Here is a 22,459-nt window from a genome sequence, read left to right on the forward strand (position 1 = left end):
ATTACGACTGTTTTAGTGCAGTTAACGTTCATTTTCCACGTGTCACACCAGTTGCTGAAAGACGTGAGTGATTGCGAGAGATGGTAATGATCGTCAATGGAGTTAATAGTTTCATAGAGGACGCAATCGTGTGCGTAGAGTCTTATTTTAGATGAGACGATATGAGGTAAGTCATTACTTAAAAGTAAAAATAATAAAGGGCCTAGAACAAATCTCTGAGGAACACCGAATGTGACGTCAATGGCAGATGAATCTGTTGAGCTGAAAGAAACAAATTGTGAGCGCGAATGAAGAAATTGTGAGCGCGAATGAATTGTTTCTATCCAAGAAACAGTTCGAGGGTTATCGAGAATGAGGTTTAGTTTTAACAATAGCATAAAATGAATGACGGAATCAAAACTTTTGGAGAAATCAATGAAAATGGCATCTATTTGGTTACCTAGGTCTAAGTTAGAAGCAACGTCATGCATGAAATTGACTAATTGTGTTACAGTACTATATCCGCGACGGAAACCTTGTTGAGCTGATACTAGGATATTATTAGAGTCAAGGAATTTGATTATAAGTTTGTGAATGATGTGTTCTAAGATCTTGCAAAAATAAGGTGTAAGAGATATTGGTCTGTAATTAGAAAGAAGTTTATCACCTGATTTATGGAAGGGAAGTACTTTGGCAGATTTCCATGATCGTGGTACTACACCAGAGTCCAAGGATTTCTGAAAAATTAAGGTAAGGTATTTTGCTGTCCATAAAGAGTATCGTGAGAGAAAAGAATTAGGAATGCCATCAGCACCGGTACATTTTTAGTATCAAGTTTCAGGATAAGATTTAAGACACCATCACAACTAATTGCGATATTTTCTAGTTTATCATTCTGAGCAACATACCTTAACTCCGGAACTGCATGGTTATTAAGGGTGAAAACAGATTGGAAGTATGAGTTGAAAGCATTCGAAATGACATCAGGGTCATTGGTTATAGCATCGTTAATCTTAAAACAGGTACTGCCAGTCGTACTGGGCGATACTGACGTCCAGAACTTTCAAGGATTTGATTTTAAAAGTTGAGAAAGTTGCATTGAAAAAATAGAAATCTTTAGCATTTTTAGTAATAGTGCGAAGTTCATCCTTATCTTTTTCAAAGGAGACGCGAGCCTCGGGATTAGATTGTTTAATTTTACGCAGCCTGCTAACACGTCTGGATAGGTGCAAGATATCGCGGTTAATCCAAGGAAGCTTATTGTTTATCTTTTTTGTTTTCATTGGAACGTGGCTAGTTATGCATGACCTCACTAGCGACTCAAAGTAATCGACAAGCACGTCAACATGACACTCGGTACTGAGCGACACAAAATGATCAAGATTATCTGCCAGGGCGTCAACAATAACCGTATCATCAGCTTTAGAAAAATCATATGTCGTACAGCTGAAACGTTCTTGTGGAATGGGACAGTTAATGTGCACGGGGACTGCATTATGATCTGAGATATCTTCTAAGATCTCGTATGTGACACCTAAGTGAGCAAGACTGTTACTAACAAACACTAAATCAAGAATGGAGTTCTGCTGAGTATTTTCATGAACTAGTTGTATTAGGTTATGTGACAAGGAAAATGTAACGAGATCCCTACAGACAGGTGTACTAGAAGTGGAATACGTAAGTGAAGGCCAGTGAATGCCGGTGGTGTTGAAGTCCCCTAGAAGTATCAATTTCGAACTATCCAGGTGATGCTAATGTACGAAATGTGAGAGATCGTCAAACAGATCGTTAGGGCCATCAGGAGGGCGATAAATGCCACATATGGTTAAATTCTGCTAATTTATTTTTAGCTTGAACCAAACTGATTCAATGTTAGGGGGACCAGAAAGAGCCTTAAAACTAAAATCTGAGTGTAAAAGCAAGGCGACACCACCCCCTTTTCTATTCTGGCGATCACAACGGAGAGCAAGGTAACCAGGAGGCGTGAATTCAGAATCGTGAATTTCATCGTGAAGCCATGTTTCCGTGATGCATATAACATAAGGAGAACATGAATGAAGTAGCGAAAATAATTGGAGAAATTTCTTAGTAATGCTTCTGGCATTAACGTTCAAAAACGCAAGATCGGAGGTGGGTTGATAGGACGGTCAAGGCAGTGATGCAGATGCGTTAGTCGTTCTGGCATTGCTGTCAGAACCACGAGCTATTATTAGTCTGTTTGAGGGGCCATCCCGATTATACCGAACGTTATCAATAAATAAATTATCAAACCTCATCTTGACAATTGGTCTGTTATTACGATGCTCAGCTGAAGCGTCCCATAGCTTTTTACGTATGGCGCGTACTTTCGAGGAAAAGTCTTCGGGCAGTTTTATATCAAAATTTTTGAACTTGTAAGCATTCTTTAGCAGTAATAGTTTGTCATTGAAATCTAGCAATTTCAAAATGACAGGCCGAGAACGTCCAGGACGTGTTCTACCTAACCTATGGGAACGTTCAACACGTGGACAATCAACGGCAAGCCTGTTGAACACGTTCCCTACCTTGAAATGCAGTGTGTCACGATTCTCATCCTTATCTTCTGGTATACCATGAATAATGATGTTGTTCTTTCGCGAACGGTTTTCAAGATCATCAAACTTAGCCGTTATGTCAGCCACTGTGCGTTTTAAGCACACAAGTTCGGAACGAAGCTGCTCGGAATCTTGCTCAGTCAGAGCTTTGGAGCATGTGTTTTCGAGAGCAGTCACACGCAGTTCCAAGGCGTCAAAACGTGTCTTCAGAGTATTTTTTATTTCGCTTATGTCCTGCAATAAATTTTTCTGGCAAGTAACTAAATCGGAAAGAACCTTCACGAGGGAAGGGTTATCACAAACTGACACTGCCAGCTCAACCGACGACTCAAGAGCGCTTAGAGAATATTCACGTGACTCGTCAGGTTTACTCAATTTTGAAGCAGCCACTTTCTTTGCGCCTGGGTTAAGCTCAACGTCCCCGCACAGGAGTAGGCGACTGAGGCAATCAACGACATGGGAACAGTAGCACAAAAGACCAATACGCGAATAACCATGTGGGCAACACAGCAGCAGCAAGAATCGATCATCAGACCGGATACAGCACGAGTTGTCGAGGTAACATACCTGTGCAAACAAGATGCATTTCGGCAAAATGCCGAGGCTGCTGCTGCTGCTGCTGTTGCTGCTGCATTGCCCACTGCCGACATGCGCGAATGACTGGGCTTTTATACTGGTGATGCCCGACTTCACCGATGTGGTGGCGTCACTTAGCGGAGCTGCGATGATTGTAGCGTCCACGGGTGTGCGCAAGATGCCAGCTGTGTTAAGCAAACACGCTGAGAAACAAAGCCGATGTCGCTCTTCGCTGAGGGGGCTATCTCACAGCAAACCACCGGTGATCACCACGTGTGCGTCCGAACTAGAAATTACTGGGCACGGGACACGAGCGGCGAGGCCGGCAATAAAATTCAGGAGTTGTGCAAACAAGAAGATGCATTTAGGCAACATGCCGAGGCTGCTACTGCTGCTGCATTGCCCACTGCCGAGATGTGCGAATGACCAGGTTTTTATACTGGTGATGCCTGACGTCACCGATGTGGTGGCGTCATTTAGTGGAGCTGCGATGATTGTAGCGTCCACGGGTGTGCGCAAGATGCCAGCTGTGTCAAGAAAACACGCTGAGAAACAAAGCCGATGTCGCTCTTCGCTGAGGGGGCTATCCCACACAAACCACCGGTGATCGCCACGTGTGCGTCCGAACTAGAGATTAAACTAGTGCTTTGTCTCCGCAGTTATTTCAAAATCAATTCACTCGTCGCTGTGATCTGGTGGATAGAGTATTGAGCTGCAACCCGCAGGTGATGGAAACAAATTCTGGACGTGACATTTACATTTTTATGGAGGCGAAAGTGCTTCACACCTGTGTACTTAGATTTAGGTGCACGTTCAATAATACCAGATGGTCGGAATTCCCAGAGCCGTCCGCTATCACGTTTCTAATCACCCCAAACGTTATAAGTATTATATTATCGATTGCCACTTTACAGGTAACATGTTTAACTGCAGATACTTTTACAAAAGACAACAGAAGATTTCGAGCCACATTGAATAGGAATGTGAAAGAAATGCGGCTCTTCAGTATCTACTGAAATGAAATCCGATGAAAACTTCTGTATTCTCTCCCCTGGGAGAAATACTTCTACACATTTTGTTGCAAGTACAGTACATCGTTCGGGGCTAATACATCTTTCTGTACTATGTCAGTTTGAATTTCCGTTCCTGGCATGCATGCTCGAGTAGATTGCTCACAAAAACAGGAAAAAAAAAGATTGTCCCTGGATCATGGCTTGACAGTGCGCCCTCCCACCACATATACACCTGTACTGCAGTATTGACAGAACATAAACAGTAAATACTAACAGCGTTGCAAAATAAAGCCGAAAACGAAAACTAAGAAGCACGATGCACAATGATTCGCGCAGTGTTACCAATATATTGTATTCCACTCTACATTCACTGTAGAGCCAGGCACACACACACACAAACACAAACATACAAACATATGCACATGCACTCACGTCTGGCCGTTTTTCCTCCCTATGCGCTAATTACCCAGCCCACGTGAATTACATTCTTCTTATTTTCAACTCCGATGTCCTAAACCCCGGTTTTTTCCGTGGCCCTATCTACTCTCCTCCTGAAACTGTAAATTACAACTCTCATTTACCTTTCCATCGCTAACTTCGTCGTCCTTCATTTACGTTTAAAGCAGTGTGCAAGAGTTTAGGCAGAGAATTGCGATTTGCGATACGTGAGAGACAGGCATTTGTAGAGGAATACCCTGCTTGGTACAGATGACCGTGGACCTAAACCATGAGAGTTAAATAAGAAGAGTGAGTATACTCGGCGACAACTTTTTGTGGCAGCACAACGCAGGCTATGAAGGCCAAGCAAGCCCTTTCTTACTTCGCTTCTGCATGTACTCCACGAAAGCTAACCTTTGTATACTGCGTAGCCTAATGGCAAATATAAAAAGAAAGGATGCAATTAATATGTTCAAGAGTTGAGGGTATATACTATTGACAGCGTCAATGGGAACAGGCGCACCTGAACCAAACTCCTCTCTTCAATTGTGTAGGCCAATAAGAATGTTACCTCTTTAATGACGTAGAGTAACAGAAACGTGACGTCGAGTGACAGGTGCCCGCCTACGACAAGATTAATAACATCTCTTTATTTAGGCACGGGAGCAAAACCATAACTTTGTGCTCGACATGTAACCATCACGTGGGGTGCACGACTGCAATATTTGGTTGAGTATTTCATAACTGTGCCTATAGAAAGCCGAAGAAACGCATGGTGGCGCTGCGACTGTGAACAGGCAGCGCCATCTTTGGTAGGCAAGTAGAAACCAGTGGATGTATAGTATAGCGAGCGTTTTCACTTCCCTCCAATGCGCTGCCGCTCGTTTCCGTGCTCGTGCAGGGAACGCGCGCTGCGTTTGAGTCACCTCCCAATGTACCGCCTGCAGTGTGACTTCATTATGACCTCTCAACTGGAGAGGCACTTACGAGAAGCGAATTCTACAAAAGGAGTAAAGCTCGTTGGTCAAGTTTGGTTTGGAGCAGACGACAGAACACTAGAACACTCATGTCACTGCGAAATATATTTCTCGGGTCCTCCGGGATAATACCGTGTACGTCGAATGCCTCGGGATAAGTCTCATTCTGCCGACATGAAGCCGCTCACTCTATCGATGTGCTGTGTCAACGCTTATAGAAACCATATATTTGTTTCCTCCACTACGGCGTCTCTCACAATCATATGGCTGTTTTGGGACGTTGAAACCCACATATCGATCAATATCAATCAAAACTATATAATTGTGTTTTTGATGTGGTATTTAGCAGTAGCAGCCATGTACTTTTATGTGCAAACGTTTGCGCCGTGCTAAACAATAGAAAAATAAATTTACACGGTCATAGCATTAAAATTTCTTAGAAAATTTAGAAATATGTCCGCCGTGCGATGGGAGTATGACCCGTTATTATTACCGCGAACGAGCAAGCTGATGTTTAACCACAACAAGTCAAGTTGAAGTGCTCGCCTCATTTTTTTTATTCGGCTCTCGTGTCATGCTTGCTCTATCTTTCGCGAACGCGGCTGTGTTCACCGGCTCTGACTTGCTGAAAAACTGATACAGCTCTACACGTGGAGGGCGTTCATTGGTGTTGTCTGGATTGCTGTGGCAGCCCACAACACAACAATACATCAGACCTCACTGACGCTTTTGTGGGGCCGCTTTTTCTTTCAAAGGAAACTTCCCACAGCGAGCGTCTCGTTTTAGCACGGCGAGCTGACGGCACGATGCCAAGGTACCCGCACCGACTGCAAAACGCTTTGCGCGCATGTCGCACGCGTACTCGTTTCGGCGAAACACACCGACTCGCAACCTCTCCCGCGTCTCTCCTCAAGAGTTCCGGAGCTCACCGCCAGAGCCAGGCGCGGCGTTATCGTCGCTCGGAAAACTTGAGCTTCGGTTTCCTATTGGCCTCGAGGACATACAATGACACCACCTACGTGATGACGTCACTCATAGAATGCCGGGTTGTGTTGTCTGCTAGAACACCGCATTTTCTGCGCTTTTGCTGGGGACACCGCCTGTGCTTCTTTTTGTTTTGAAACTCAGTGCTTAATAAAGCGGTAAGAACTAATAATAGGGGCAAGCAAACTGTGAATCGATGCCCATGGTGGCACTCTCGTGTCTAATTTGCATCGTAAAACTGCGAATAAGAGCCAGCGCAGCCATGGGTAACGATGCAAGTGGTGTCGCGAAAGCAAAGCTGCCGTATTTCACAGTTACTGTACTTATCTGTGACGTCAAAACGGTCGCAGTGCTGGCCTCTCTAGTGGAGGCCCTCGCGGCCAATACTTTCTGCAGAATGTGTTTTTTTCAGCAAACCCCGAGGGTTGCTTAAGTGCCTCTTAAGTTGCGTAAGACGTACATCCTGAACCGTTGGAAATGTTGATCCGTGTGCAAACAATACCTTCATAACCCGCGTTCAGCAATAAGCGAGTCATGTCAACGTTGTGCAAGGATGAAGCGAATAGTGCCTTCAAGCAGGCACACTCTGCCTGAGATGCTTGCTTAGGTATTGATGTCTATTTCTCTTTTCTACATACCAATCCAAGAATCTTGTTGTTATTTTGTATAGTACATTCACCATTCCATAATGCCGTCTTTTAACGTCGTTCTGGGAGTGTAGTCAAGTTAAATTTCCTCAACTGCCAAACTGTTTCAAAACTTCTGCGACTTTTGTTGTTGTCATCATTCATTTCAACAGGCGACGAACATGGCTCTTTATTTATTGTCAAGTGTGTATATAGCAACAGAGCCATCATTGGGTGACAATACATTCTTTATCGCCATCCACACAACCTTGCCTCGATGCGCCACTTGACATACTGTTCCCGACATGGATAAAGGCCCTCTCTTTATCGTCACACTACATTTGGAGTGACCAGACTACGCCACTCTTCGGAGAGCACACTTACAGCTCTTACGGTTCATGTGCGCACAATGACTTCACTATAGTGAATGTTGGTATGCTTCGTTCATTTGTGTATGCAATCGGGCCGACCGCACTCAACTATGCTGGGGTCGGTATGGTATGTAAAACTTTTTACTTGCATTTCCCATATGCATGGACGCTCGCATGAAAATCTTGTTCAACTTGAGAAATATCTTCCACGCAATCCCTCCAGCAGCTCAGTGCCGCGTAATTACCGGATAACAACATTGAGCGAATGTATCGATTACAAAATTGTAAGTTATCTACGAGAAACTTCGTCATCGGATCAAAAGAGACTGAAAGATTGTTTTCAGGATTCACAAAAAAAACTTCACTACAGACAGTACAAACCACATATCAAAAGGAATATTAAACTTTGGGGGGGAGGGGGGCTGGATTGTGGCAGTTTCCGTGCAAGTTAGAGCAGAGGCTATTGACGCTCAAAACTAGAAAGAAAACATGAGGATACATCAACAGCCAAGCAGAAGTTCAGGTACAGCAGGAGTGCGTAGCTTTCGTACGATAACTGAAATATGCAATCCAAATGAAGGTTAGAGAACACTGCCGGCAAACAACGCGTTCGAAGTTTTAAGATCAGATAATTGTTAGATGCCGTGCATGTAATAGAAGCATGGTGTTATATCCAAATAGTGCCTTCAACAAAATGAACACAAGTTTCCGAACATATAATGATGCCAGACACAGCCTCTATTGAAGAGGAGGCGTGCCTTCCTCAGGGCAACAACTGCTTTTCTGAGCCTTCGCATTTAAAACGAGGCTCAGTCAATAAACCAACGCCACAGAAAATCATCCATCCATCCATCAGTCCATCCATCGGTCCCTCCGTCCATCCGTCCGTCCGTACATCCATCCATCCATCCATCCATCCGTCGGTCCGTCCGTCCGTCCGTCCGTACGTACGTACGTACGTCCATCCATCCATCGGTCGGTCCATCGGTACGTATGTACATACATCCATACATCCATCCATCCATTCATCCATCGGTCCGTCAGTCCGTCCATGCGTACGTACGTACATCCATCCATCCATCCGTTCGTCCGTCCGTACATCCATCCATCCATCCATCCATCCATCGGTCCGTCCGTCCGTCCGTCCGTACATCCATCCATCCATCCATCCACCCATGGGTCCGTCCGTCCGTCCGTCCATCCGTCCATCCGTCCGTCCGTCCATCCGTCCATCCGTCCGTCCGTACATCCATCCATCCATCCATAGGTCCGTCCGTCCGTACGTACGTACGTACATCCATCCATCCATCCACCGGTCCGTCCATCCGTCCGTCCGTCCATTTGTACATCCATCCATCCATCCATCCATCGGTCCGTCCGTCCGTACGTACGTACGTACATCCATCAATCCATCCACCCATCCATCCGTCGGTCCGTCCACCCGTCCGTCCGTCCGTACGTACGTACGTCCATTCATCCATCCATCGGTCCGTCCGTACGTACGTACGTACGTACGTCCATCCATCCATCCATCCATCCATCCATCCATTGGTCCATCCGTCCGTACATACATACATACATACATACATACATACATACATACACACATACATACAAACAAACAAACAACCATCTATTCATCTGTCTATCTATTAGATCAAAAATATTAGCGCTCTTGTAGGGGAGTTATAAAATTTACACATACCAATAACAAAATAAAGGAGCTCTTGCGTACGTTTTGTCGGTTTTATTGGCGTTGGTTGACTCACGTAGCCTGACAAGGGGCAATACAAGAGCCCCCTTATAAAGTAAAGAAAAAGAGACCATATCTTATAAAGCAGCGTGCTATGGAAAGATGGAAGGTGAATAAAGACTCAACTATAAGAAGTTTGCTTACTCAGTCAAGGGTTTAACCCGGACTATTCTGTTTGGAGAGTAGTCACGTGAATCGTTCACTAAGCACCCAAGTTTTTACAACTATATTTCATGGAAGTTGAGCAAATGCGTTGAAACGATAATCAAATTATTAGGAGAAGCGGAAGATCGTCAAAGTAGGCATTAGAAGAAACTCACTGGTTGACCACACGAGTTGGTGTGAATGATGAGGAGCCAGAGATACAGCTGCACTGCAGTGATACTAACGCTACCATGTTTTCCGCGTGCAGTAGTAGTGTTTACAACGCTGCTACTGCTCCAGCGCAGCCGTGATATCAACAGCAGTTTAAGGCTTCCGTATGCACCTAGCCCACCCATAAGTGAGAGTATCGCTATGCGTGTTTGATATTAATTTCACTGATCACACAAGAAACAAAAAAGAAACAACACAGAAATCTTGGGTGAGATTCTGGAAACAGTTGCAAAACCTAATGCCTGGCCAAAAAGGCGACAACAACCTTTTCTATTGTCGGTTTTCTTGGCATGGCACTGGGCAAATTGATGTCGTCGATCTTCTGATGAATATTTACTTCTCATTGCAAACCATCGGCCACGAGCTTATGCACGCGTTTGATGTACAAGGTATACAATCCTCCGAATTCGACCAACTGCCAGACAAGGAAGCATTGTTAAAGGAATATACAAAACGGGCAGTGTGCTTGCGGAACTCTCATAGATCTGTCGTGAGTATAGCCCCCACCCTGTTAGCTTTGTCCACACACACCATACACTAACAGATATACACGCGTAGCACAATATATATATATATATATATATATATATATATATATATATATATATATATATATATATATATATATATATATATATATATATATAGGTATGGGATATGGCACAACGGGAGCGTTGTCAACAAGGATAAATATATTTATTTCCCAACAGTTTCGGGAGGGGTCCTCCCTTCATCAGAGGATGAGTTATACTGACATGAGCTTCCAAACTTCGTTGCTGGCGCGTCCCTCTCGCCTTCAAAGACGTTTGCGAGAGTGAGAGGGAACTAGAAGAAAAAGGGGGGAGAGAAAAAAGACGAAAAAAGAAAAAGTTCTCAGTGTCGACAGTGGTTCTTCCTCTTTTTTACTTTCTTTCTTTTCTTTCTTTTTTTTCGTCTTTTTTCTCCCCCCCCCCCTTTTTTTCTAGTTCCCTCTCACTTTAGCAAACGTCTTTCAAGGCGGGAGGGACGCGGCAGCAACGAAGTTTGGAAGCTCAGCAACGAAGTTTGGAAGCTCATCACGGGAGGGGTCCTCCCTGATGAAGGGAGGACCCCTCCCGAAACTGTTGGGAAATAAATATATTTAGCCTTGTTGACAACGCTCCCGTTGTGCCATATCCCATACCTTCACGAAGACTAACTGGCCCATTGAATTATTACTCCCTATATATATATATATATATATATATATAAGGGAAAGAAATTTATACTTTAACTTAAGGGCTCGTTTGTCCGTGTTTTGACACAATACTAATGATATCTAACAGATAATATTGCCAAGAAATGTATAAGGGAAAGTATTACACGAATTGTAATGTAAACTTGAAGAGAGAAAAGTGAGCGAAAATATAACTTGCCATGGGCAGGAACCGAACCTACGACCTTCGAATAACGCGTTCGATGCTGTACCACTGAGCTTCCACGGCGGCTATTTCCCTAGCCACTGTTTTATTGGGTTTTCTATATGTGAATTTTAAACGTGGGAGTATCAGTCAGCGCCAGCTGTAGCCATCGAGGCGAGTGTGGCGTACTCTCGAATCCCGGCTACGGCTGCTGCATTTTCGGTGGAGGTGAAAATGCTGTAGTCCCGTGTGCTCAGATTTGGGTGCACGTTAAAGATCATCAGGTAGTCTAAATTTCCGGAACCCACCGCTATGGCGTCTCTCATAATCTTATGGTGGTTTTGGGACGTTAAACCCCACATATCAATCATCATCATCATCATTTCACCTTTTATTTTCTCTTAAGGGCCCCTGACGGGGTGTTACATGGGGGGGGGGGGTCGAACAAGTATATACAATGGCGATTCCAGACCAAGAACATAAAGCAGGTTAAAACTCAAGAATTAGAAATTCAGGGAAATCATAAAAACAAAACTCGTTATGCAACTAATAGCATGAATAAAAAATGTGAAAAAGGCAACTGGCTACACAGTAGTTTCGACGGGGCGGCTGTAAAATGAGTTTCGAATAAGGTTTTACACTTCACAGTATTTCGTTCGTTAGCTATTGCATATGGAAGCCGATTCTAATCCTCAATTCTTAATGGGAGGAAAGATTTGTTAAAAGCGTTGGTTGAATTTTTCAAACTTTGGACACTCAGACAATTGAAAAGACGGCGCGAAGTTCGAATTGGTGGGAGAAGCAGGGAGCCATGTAAGTAAGAATAATTGAAATACAGTTAGTGAAAGAAACAAAGGCGTGTTATTTTTCGTCTAAGATCAAGAGAGATGAGAGACAGTGATGATTTTATAGTAGTAACACTTGAGCGGAAATTGTAAGTGGAGGTTATAAAACGAGCCGCGCAATTTTGATTGGCTTCAAGGGTGTCTAACAAATAAGATTGGTGTGGATTTCCAAATTGGAAAGACATACTCGAGTTTACTACGGACGTAAGTTTTGTAGGCGAGTTTATGAACTGACGCCGGTGAGCAGGACAGGGATCTTCCGTTGAAACCTAATGTTTTGGATGCATCGGCCGTAAGCTGTGCGATATGATCAGTTATGTTAGTTTGCTGTTGATGAGAACACCCAGGTGTCGGTACAGTTTTGCTAGAGCGAGATGGTTAGACTGCTGGGAATAAGTGAAATTTGAGTAAGTAAACCAATCAATGAAAATCATGTCGCAGCGAAGCTCTTGTCATTTTCGCACACGATTTCCACGTCCAGGTGGGAACACAGTGCTGCAGTTAGAATTGCACTGTTGCAAATACCTAATAATTTATTAAATACCCTTTTAATTATTGACTTGAGAACAAGTGTTTCTTACGAAGTTGTAGCGCGCCAATTTTTATATGACATACATAGTTTTCAGAAACCACAAGTTGCCCGTAGTTTAAGACTTTTCCTAGTTTACACGTGGTAGAAGTTTATATCAATACAGATGACAAAGCTGGCCAACCATACTCCCAAAAGTATTCCCGAATACAGGTATTAAAATACATAGCTTGCCAACCTAAAACACACTACATGGAGATGTATTTGTCTTCGACGTAAATGAATATATGAGAGATAAGGCAGCAGGCGTACAGAAAAGCGTTCCGGAATAAATATGCAAGTAAACATTCAGGAATTCAGACACTGGATAACTTATTCGTTTAGGGTTTTTTCATGTTGAGTACAGGAATGAATAGGTCCCGGAATAAGAGCAAATATTTGAGCGGTCATTTGCTCACGTAATTGCCCGACACTCTTATTATAACAAAATCACATCGGTGTCGCTTACCGAAGAGATCTTTTTTGATGAGCAGGTTGTTGGGTTAAGTGCACTTCGACAGGCTGATGATGATGTTTGAAGTTTTGTGGCGCAAGGGCCATTTCACGGCCAAAGAGCGCCAGTTCATGTTACTAAGAATATGGACAATGGTTGTGATAAGCGGCTGTATAGAGGCCATAAAATTCCTCGCGGTAAGGCGGGTAAAAACATACAAGTAATAAAATCATGACCATGCCGTGAAAGGTGTGTGAGGTGAGGATAGATGACAAGAGTTGGTGATTATAAAAAACGATGGTGGATATGAATGGCATTAGCACAAGTGCCTCACTCGTTCATACCCTTGCGTCCAAGGGCCGTGAGGCAACTGCTTTCTTGTGTAACCGCCGCAGCAAAAACCTCTCCGGAGAGGTCGTGCTACGGAATGCCCGGGTGTATGATATGAAAATTATTAATTTCTTTTAAAAACGCTAACAATGATTTATGACAAAAAAGCGGTTCCCTACCAACGAACATTGCAGGGTGTAAAGGTATATGTTGTCGGTAGGGTAATGTAAAATGTTGTTTTCTTATAGTTTCTAAGTGTTTACACTGGATTAACATGTGAAGGACGGTTAATGGTTCACCACATCTGTCACACAATGGTGGATCGCCACCAGACAAAAGATATGTGTGTGTCGTGTATGTGTGTCCTATCCTGAGTCTCGTTAGTATTACCTCTGTATGACGCGATTTCGATACAGGCAGCCAATGACCAAGGTATGGCTTAATAACGTGTAGTTTGTTTTGTGCGTGTGTATCCCACTTGCTCTGCCAGTAGTCCCGGAGGTTTCGTTTGAGAGACGGCTTAAGATCAAGGGCCGGGATTGATATGGATGTAATGGCGGTGCTCTCATGGACGGATGCAGCGAGCTGATCCGCCCTCACGTTGCCTTGAATCTCGCGGTGCCCTGGCACCCAGCACACTACAACATGTTGTTTGAGTGTGTAGAGTGTGCATAAAATGGAGTAAAGTGAGACAAGGACTGGGTTTTTGTGTTTTTTAAGAGTGTGCAGAGCCGTTACTACACTGAGGGAGTCTGTATAAATTACTGCTTTTTGTATTTGTAATTGTTTGATGTGTTTAGCTGCCACAAGTATCGCGTAAGCTTCCGCTGTGAAGATACTTGTGCGTGGATGTAGTGGGCCAGCATCCGAAAAGGATGGGCCGACAGCAGCGTAGGACACAGATGAGTTAGTCTTGGAGGCATCTGTGAAGAACTCAGGACGTGTGTATTTGTGTTGAAGTTCCAAAAAGTATGTTCGGATATGGGCAATAGGTGCATGTTTTGTAACTTCTAGGAAAGACACATCGCAGTCTATAGTCTGCCACTGCCACGGTGGCGGGTATGCTACAGGAGCCATTAAACTGTGTTCAAGTGACACTGCAGTTTCTTGAGCTAGACACTTCAGGCGAACTGACAAGGGCTGCCTCATCGAAGGCCTGTTTTGAAACAGAGTTGAGCTCGACAAATCATTAATTGTAGAGTATGAGGGGTGCTCCTTGTCTGCTTTCACCTGAAGGAAGTGAACAAAGGACATGTAGGTTCTTTGCAGATGAAGCGACCACTCATTTGACTCAACGTAAAGGATTTCTACGGGGCTGGTGCGAAAAGCACCCGTAGAAAGGCGGATGCCCAAATGGTGCACGGGGTCCAGCATCTTCAAGGCACTTTGAGTAGCAGACTGATAGACAACGGCCCCATAATCTAAGCGGGTGCGAATGAGGCTTCTATAGAGGTTCATGAGGCATTGCCTATCACTACCCCAAGTAGTACGTGACAACACTTTTAAAACATTCATGGCTTTTAAACATTTTGTTTTTAGATACTTGATGTACAGCACGAAGGTCAACTTGTTGTCCAAGATTAGGCCTAAGAATTTATGCTCGGCTTTGACGGACAGACGTTGCCCGTTCAGTCGAATGTCAGGTTCCGAGTGCATGCCTCTCTTTCGAGAGAACAAAACACACGTGCTTTTTTGTGGGTTCAGTCGGAATCCGTTTTCCTCTGTCTATTTGGAGAGCTTGTTTAAGCCTAACTGAACCTGCCGCTCACACAATGCCAGATTGCAAGACCTAAAGCCAAGCTGGACGTCATCGACATATGTGCAATAAAACATGTTGCGAGGGATGGTCAAGCGCAAGGAATTCATTTTTATGAGAAAAAGTGTGCAGCTAAGTACACCACCTTGTGGCACGCCTGTTTCCTGAACAAATGTTTGGGAAAGAACCGTGCCCACTCGGACACGGAATGTCCGGTTTGACAGGTAACTTTTGATTATGTGAAACATTCTTCCGCGCACGCCAAGGTGGGAAAGGTCTCTTAGAATTCCGGAACGCCATGTTGTATCATAAGCCTTTTCGATATCGAGGAACACAGAGAGAAAATATTGTTTATGGACGAAGGCGTCTCTGATCTGTGCCTCGATACGAACAAGGTGGTCTGTGGTGGATCTACCTTCTCGAAACCCGCACTGAAATGGGTCGAGCAAATTATTTGTTTCAAGGAAATGTACAAGTAGGCAGTTTATCATTTTTTCGAAGACTTTGCACAAGCAGCTCGTAAGTGCTATAGGCCTATAACTCAAGGGTAAAGAAGGGTCTTTGCCCTCTTTCAAAATGGGAATAATAATAGCCTCTTTCCAGGAGGTAGGGATAGCGCCAGAAAACCAGATAGCATTGTACAAACAAAGTAAGGTTTTTCGTGTTTCGATTGGTAGGTTTTTTAACATTTCATACACCACACGGTCAGAACCTGGGGCAGAAGTACTGCAGGAGTTTAGAGACATTTGCAGCTCAGCTAGACTGAAAGCTTGGTTATATGCCTCGGATCTAGTGCATTTGTGTTCAAGTTTCTGCTTTTCTATTCTTGTTCTGTATTTTTGGAAAGTGTCAGTATAGTGGGATGAGCTGGACACCTGTTCGAAGTGTGCACCGAGGAAGTTTGCCTGATCTTCCAAGGTATCACCCCGAGTGTCCACGAGTGGAAGTGTGTGTACTTGTTTTCCTGCTATCCTACCGACCATGTTCCAGACTTTAGCCTCCTGTGTGTATGAATTGATCCCCGATACAAACTTCTGCCAGCTTTCTCTTCTGGCCTGCCGACGCGTTCTCCTGCTTTGAGACTTTATTTTCTTGAAGGTGTCAAGATTTTCAGCTGTCGGTGAGCTCCGAAGCAGCCTCCAAGCTCTGTTTTGCTGTTTGCGCGCGTTTCGGCATTCAGAGTTCCACCATGGCACACGCCGTTTTTCTGGGTGCCCATTTGTTTGTGGGATGCATTTTGTTGCAGCATTAATCAAAAAAGCTGTGAAGTAGTCGACAGCAACATCAATGCTAAAAGTACATATGTCACTCCAATCTATACGAGCGATGGTATGAAACCGTTCCCAGTCGGCTCTGTTTATGAGCCATTTGGGAACACGGGGTGTACACTCAGTTGCTGTAGTTGTGCTCAAAACTACGGGAAAGTGGTCACTTCCGTACAGATTACCGACGACTTTCCACTGGAGTAGAGGCACAAGAGATGGAGACACTATGCTTAGGTCTATGAAGGAGTAGGTGTTATGTGCGAGATTATAATAGGTTGGTTCTTTTCTATTTAGGAGACATGCGTTCGACGAGAGAAGGAATTGTTCAATCAGTCGACCTCGCGCGTCGCAACGAGAGTCTCCCCATAGCCTGCTATGCGCATTGAAGTCTCCAAGGAGAACATAAGGCTCCGGAAGTTCATCAATTAAAGAGTGTAAATCACGTTTTTGCAGCTGATAGCTAGGAGGGATGTAAATAGTGCAGATTGTGATTAGTTTATCAAAAAGAACCGCTCGAACAGCCACTGCCTCAAGGGATGTTTGGAGTTGTAAGTGTGTGCATGCAATTCCTTGATTCACTATGATGGCAACACCTCCGGATGATGTCATGGCATCATCACGGTCCTTTCGAAAAATAACGTATTTGCGAAGAAAATTTGTGTGTTTTGAATTAAGGTGTGTTTCTTGTACACACAGCACTTATGGTGAGTGTTCGTGTAGGAGTTCTTGGATGTCGCCAAGGTTTCTGAGAAGGCCCCTGACGTTCCATTGTATAATTTGAGTGTTCGTGGTGAATGTAAAATAATGCTGTGTGTACGAAGAACGAGTGGCTGTTTAGGCGGGGAGTTTGAGTTCACTTAACAGGGCCGTCACCAGGCCCTGTTATTTGCTTTTTTGTTTTCTTAACGCGCTCCAAGGAGCCACGCCGCTCTTTCGGCACCAAGGGTGCCGACGTATCCATTGCCTCCTCGGAGGCACTGGATCCCCGCACGTGCGGGCTGTTAGTTTGGATTTTGGGCCTCGCCTGGTGAGGGGAGGCCTTGAGACCCGAAGACTCTGGAGTCTCCGGTCTCTGTTTGGGAGTAGGTGGTGTAGCCTGGGCTATAGCCGCCTTGGGGGCAGGTGCCACAGCCGACGGCTCGCTCTGCGCAGGCCGGAGGGGTGGCGAGGGCTGGTGCGGCGTTGCCACCTGACGCGCCGCATCAGCATATGTTGCGCCGTAAAATGGCGACACTCTTCGTCTTGCTTCTTTGAATGTGATGTTTTCTTTGACTTTAAGAGTGATTATTTCTTTTTCTTTCTTCCAGTTAGGACATGAACGCGAATACGCGGCGTGTTCCTCGTCACAATTCACGCAGTGAGGCGTAGTAACACAGTTATCAGATGGGTGGCCGTGGCTACCACATCTTGCACAAGTTTCCTGACCCCGGCAGTTCTGCGAGCCATGACCAAATCGTTGACATTTATAACACCGTCTTGGATTGGGAATGTAGGGACGGACAGAGAGTTTGATGTATCCTGTGTCTATAGATGAAGGCAGTGTGCTAGATGCGAAGGTGAGTATTAAATGTTTGGTAGGTATTTCTTTGTTTTCTCGTCTGATGACAATTCGTTTAACATCTGTGACATTTTGCTCTTTCCACCCTTCAAGCAGTTCCTGTTCAGACATTTCAAGAAGACCTGCTTCCGAAACAACTCCGCGTGAGGTGTTCATTGATCTATGCGGTGAAACAGATACTGGGATATTACCGAATGCTACGAGACTGCCAATTTTTTTATAGTGGTGTTTTTCAGGCAGCTCAAGGAGAAGGTCTCCGCTAGCCATTTTTGTAACCTTGTATCCTGGGCCAAAGACCTCAGTCAGAGATTTAGCAACAAGAAATGGAGATATGGTTCTGGCTTGTTTTGTTGGGTTTTCGCTGTGCACAACATGGAATTTGGGAAAACATTGTCTGGGTTGGCTGAAAATTGAGATGTCATCGGTGCGTCCCCTCTTAGGTGGAGGACGATCTAGTAGACGGGGAAATGCAGGTGTTCCCATAGTAGTGTAATTTTTTTCGGCAGCAATGGCGACCACCCACCATGGAGTCCAACCAGGGGACGCTGAAGCACTTAATAGCATAAGGTTGCAGACGCCAGCCGTACATTGCCACTATAACCAAATATAACTACTCAAGGTTGAGTAATTACACAAGGTTAACCCTTGCCGCCAGGAAAAATCGGAAGTAAATGGAAGAGAGAAGAAGACAGGATAGATTTAAAGACGAGAAAAGACTAAGATGTAGGAAGAGAGAGATAGGAAAAGGCGACTGCCGATTTCCCCTGGGTGGGTCAGCCCAGGGGTGCCGTCTACGTGAAGCCGGGGCCAAAGGAGTGTGTTGCCTCTGCCGGGGGGCCTTAAAGGTCCAATCACCCAGCATTGGCTCAACCCCCAGGATCCCCTTTTCCCCGGACACGGCAAAGCCACGCACGGCTAGGCGTGGGAGGGAGCCGAAACTCCCTCGTTCGCTCGGGTCCGTGGTGTCGCTACACACCAAACGCCTACTGCGAAGGCGCCCCTGCGGGGTTCGACAGGCTGTCTCTAAAAGGCCCTTTTCTAAACATTGTCGCTTCAGATGCAACACTGTTTAGAAACACTGTTTAGAAAACTCGCACACGCGTGAAACGACAACACTACCCGACAGAAGAAGTGATCTGTGATCCTTACGTGAGTGGGTGCTTTAGTTATTACACAGGCCATTTTTGTGTACATGACGAACTCTTCACCAACTTTTATGCGTAGACTGCTGGCGTAATACCTTTATTTGACTTAGCAAAAGATGACTTCATTTTTCCTTAATATTCGACTGCTCATAGCTACAAGGAGATAGCTTCAAGATACTCGTGTTTTGCACCGTGTCGCAATATATCATAAAGTCTTGACTGCTGGGATACAAACACATTTCTCAAATAAATCTTGATAAAGAAACGGATACGCGAAAGCATCTCTAAATTACTATTGCGATACTGTGTACTCCTATTTCATTATTTCTACAAATAACGCATTTTATATCGTACGCTCTTTGTCTTAATAGTCTCTATTTCTTGCACCAGTAACAGGTGAAATGAGATTGTTCTATAGTTTCCGTGACGGCTACGAGCGGCGCTGGCTGGCCCTCCAGGCTACAACGCGCATAGTTACACAATTAAGTGTACGGTGCGATGACAGGTGTCGTACCTTCATCAGTCGAGTATCGTACGCAGTATTCCGAGCTTGGAACCTTCCCCCTTGTTGGTGGTGAATTTTCTTGTGATCCGCTTTATTTAACTTTGTGACACGTTTCATTGCTAAAAAGATCACGTGCTATATATATATATATATATATATATATATATATATATATATATATATATATATATATATATATATATATATATATATATTATGTGTTACCATGTATGTGCTTGCGTTTAGAGGAGAAGAAGGGTTCAACACGTACATACACTTTTAGGCATCTGCAATCCAAACATTTGGGCACTAGAGGTATATCTTTTGCAGTGCAGTAACAGATGATGAGATGTTCGGAAACATTTGAAGGCTATAGCATCGGCCCACGAGTCATATGTTCTACGAGCTTGTGGATAGGTTTGTCGATGATGTCGTTTTGTATTCTCATTCTCATAATCGTTTGGTTAAGCCATGCGTATAGGTTTATAAAGTTTTTCACAGTTTAGTGCTAATTTTCAGCTGTCGCTGACCGGAAGACACGAGAGGTGGAACTACACACTAGACGCCAAAAACTTGGCTGATCTTGTGGGCACAAAGATTGCATACCAGGCTTTTCCTTCCCTGGCCACAGCAGAGAGGACAGAAACAATAGCCGGGCTGGAAATGTCCTAGCTTGCCGGGCTGGAGCAGCTGTTTTTCATCAACTACTGTGTGACATGGTGTGCTCAACTCAGTGAAAGCCCGAGTACCAATGCACCATTCCGGTCAAGGTGTATAGTGCCGTTGATGAACATGCCCGAGTTCTCTAGTGCATTTCAATGTGCTGCCGGTACACCTATGAATCCTGCCAAGAAGTGTGATTTCTGGTAGAAAGCAATATACATTAGGAAGTTAACAGACTACTGGAAGAACGCCAACATCATTTTAATTTATAAAACAGGAGAAGTCAATTACTTGAAAAGTTACGGGCCGATAAGCTTTCTGTCTTTTCTCTACAAACCATTTACAAAAATTATAGCTTAAATAAATAACGCAATATTGGAGTTCAATCAACCAAAGAACCAGCAGGAATTCGTACAGGCTAATCCACAATACACCATATTCATACTATAAATCTGGTAATAGAGAAATGCGCGGAATGCAACCAACCCCTACACAAAGTTTTCATAGATTACCAGGAGGCATTTGACTCAGTCGAAACATCAGCATAATGTAGGCGCTACGGAATCAGGGAATCGACGAATCTTACATAAGCATACTGAAAATATGTACAGTGTATCCTCAGCCACCATATTTCTCCATAAAGAAAGAGAAAAAATCCCAATAAAAAAGGGTGTAAAGAAGGGAGACACAATCTCCCTAATGCTTTTCACCACGTGTTCACAGTAGGTTTTCGGAGCCCCGTATTGGGAAGAGCTAGAGGCAAGAGTTAGTGGAGAGTATTTTAAAAACCTATGATTCGCTGATGAAATTGCCTTGATAAGTAACTCAGGGAACTAATCGAAGCTCATGATGACTGAACTGGACATAGAAAACATAAGAGTACGTTTTAAAATAAATATGCACAAAACTAAAATAATGTGCAATAGCCCCGGCGCCAAACAGCACTTTGCAATAGGTGCAGAGACGCAGGCGATTGTAAAGAAGAATGTTCACTTATGACAAGTAGTAACGGTGGAGCTGAACCATTACAATGAAAAAAACTACAAGAGTAAGGATGAGGTGAGTCACATTCTGCAAGCATTCTCAAAGCATGAATGGTAATCTGCCACTATCCCTCGGGAGGAAAGTATATATCAGCTGCATCTTGCCAGTACATAACCACGGAACAGAAACCTGAAGGCTTAGAAAGAAGGTTCAGCTTAAATTGAAGACAACACAATGAGTGATGGAAAAGAAAATGATAGGTGTAATTTTAAGAGACAAGAAGAGAGAAGTGTTGATTATTCAACCATTTGGGGTTAAGGATATCATAGTTGAAACCAAGAAAGGATATGGGCATGGGCCGGCCTCATAGGCAGGATAACCACTGATCATTAAGGGTACCTGACTGGATAGCTGAACAACGCAAGCACACGAAGGACACACAGAAATATAGAAAACAGACAGATGAGATCAAACATTTCGCAGGTATAACGTGGTAGAAGGATGTACGAGATAGGGTTTATTGGTGGAACATGTGAGAGACCTTTGCCCTGCCGCGGGCACAGTCAGGCTGATGATGATTTTGATGCAATATACATTCCTATCTTGGGTTGATGTGGTCCGCCTTGTATCAGTCCGATATTACTGAGGTGACAAAAGAGAAAAAAATGGCAGATTTCATGTAGTGGGAATCGATGATAAGCGAAGCATGGTTGAGGAAGGTTTATAAGTCACTTTAAAATCAGTAAAATGTTACGAAGCGGACGTAAACTATGCCGTACGTGGCTTTCATATGTTATTTGTCATGTTTAAACGTGTCGTTTACCTTTGTCGTGAAGTCACGTCACGTGATACAAAATTTGGTACACGTGGAGCTAGCGCAAAGGCCACGAGTGCGCCATGAATACAGCATTTAGTCATGCTTTATACAATGCGCATATCATGATTATCATGTCCGGACGTATCATTTATTTTCGTAGTCCATTCGTGTCTCGATTGGTTGATTTGATTGATTGATTTGTGGGGTTTAACGTCCCAAAACCACCATATGATTATGAGAGACGCCGTAGTGGAGGGCTCCGGAAATTTTGACCACCTAAGGTTCTTCAACGTGCACCCAAATCATAGCACACGGGCCTACAACATTTCCGCCTTCATCGGAAATGCAGCTGCCACAGCCGGGATTCAAGCCCGCGACCTGCGGGTCAGCAGCCAAATACCTCAGGCACTGACTACACCACCGCGGCGGGGCCATATGTGTCTCGTAATACCTAATTTGGTATATGGGAAGCTATAGCAAAAAGGCCTCGAGTGCACTAGTAGCGTGTCATGTATTCATTTTTAT

The sequence above is a fragment of the Rhipicephalus microplus genome, chromosome 3 (genome assembly GCF_043290135.1).
Source record: "Rhipicephalus microplus isolate Deutch F79 chromosome 3, USDA_Rmic, whole genome shotgun sequence".
NCBI lineage: Eukaryota > Metazoa > Arthropoda > Arachnida > Ixodida > Ixodidae > Rhipicephalus > Rhipicephalus microplus.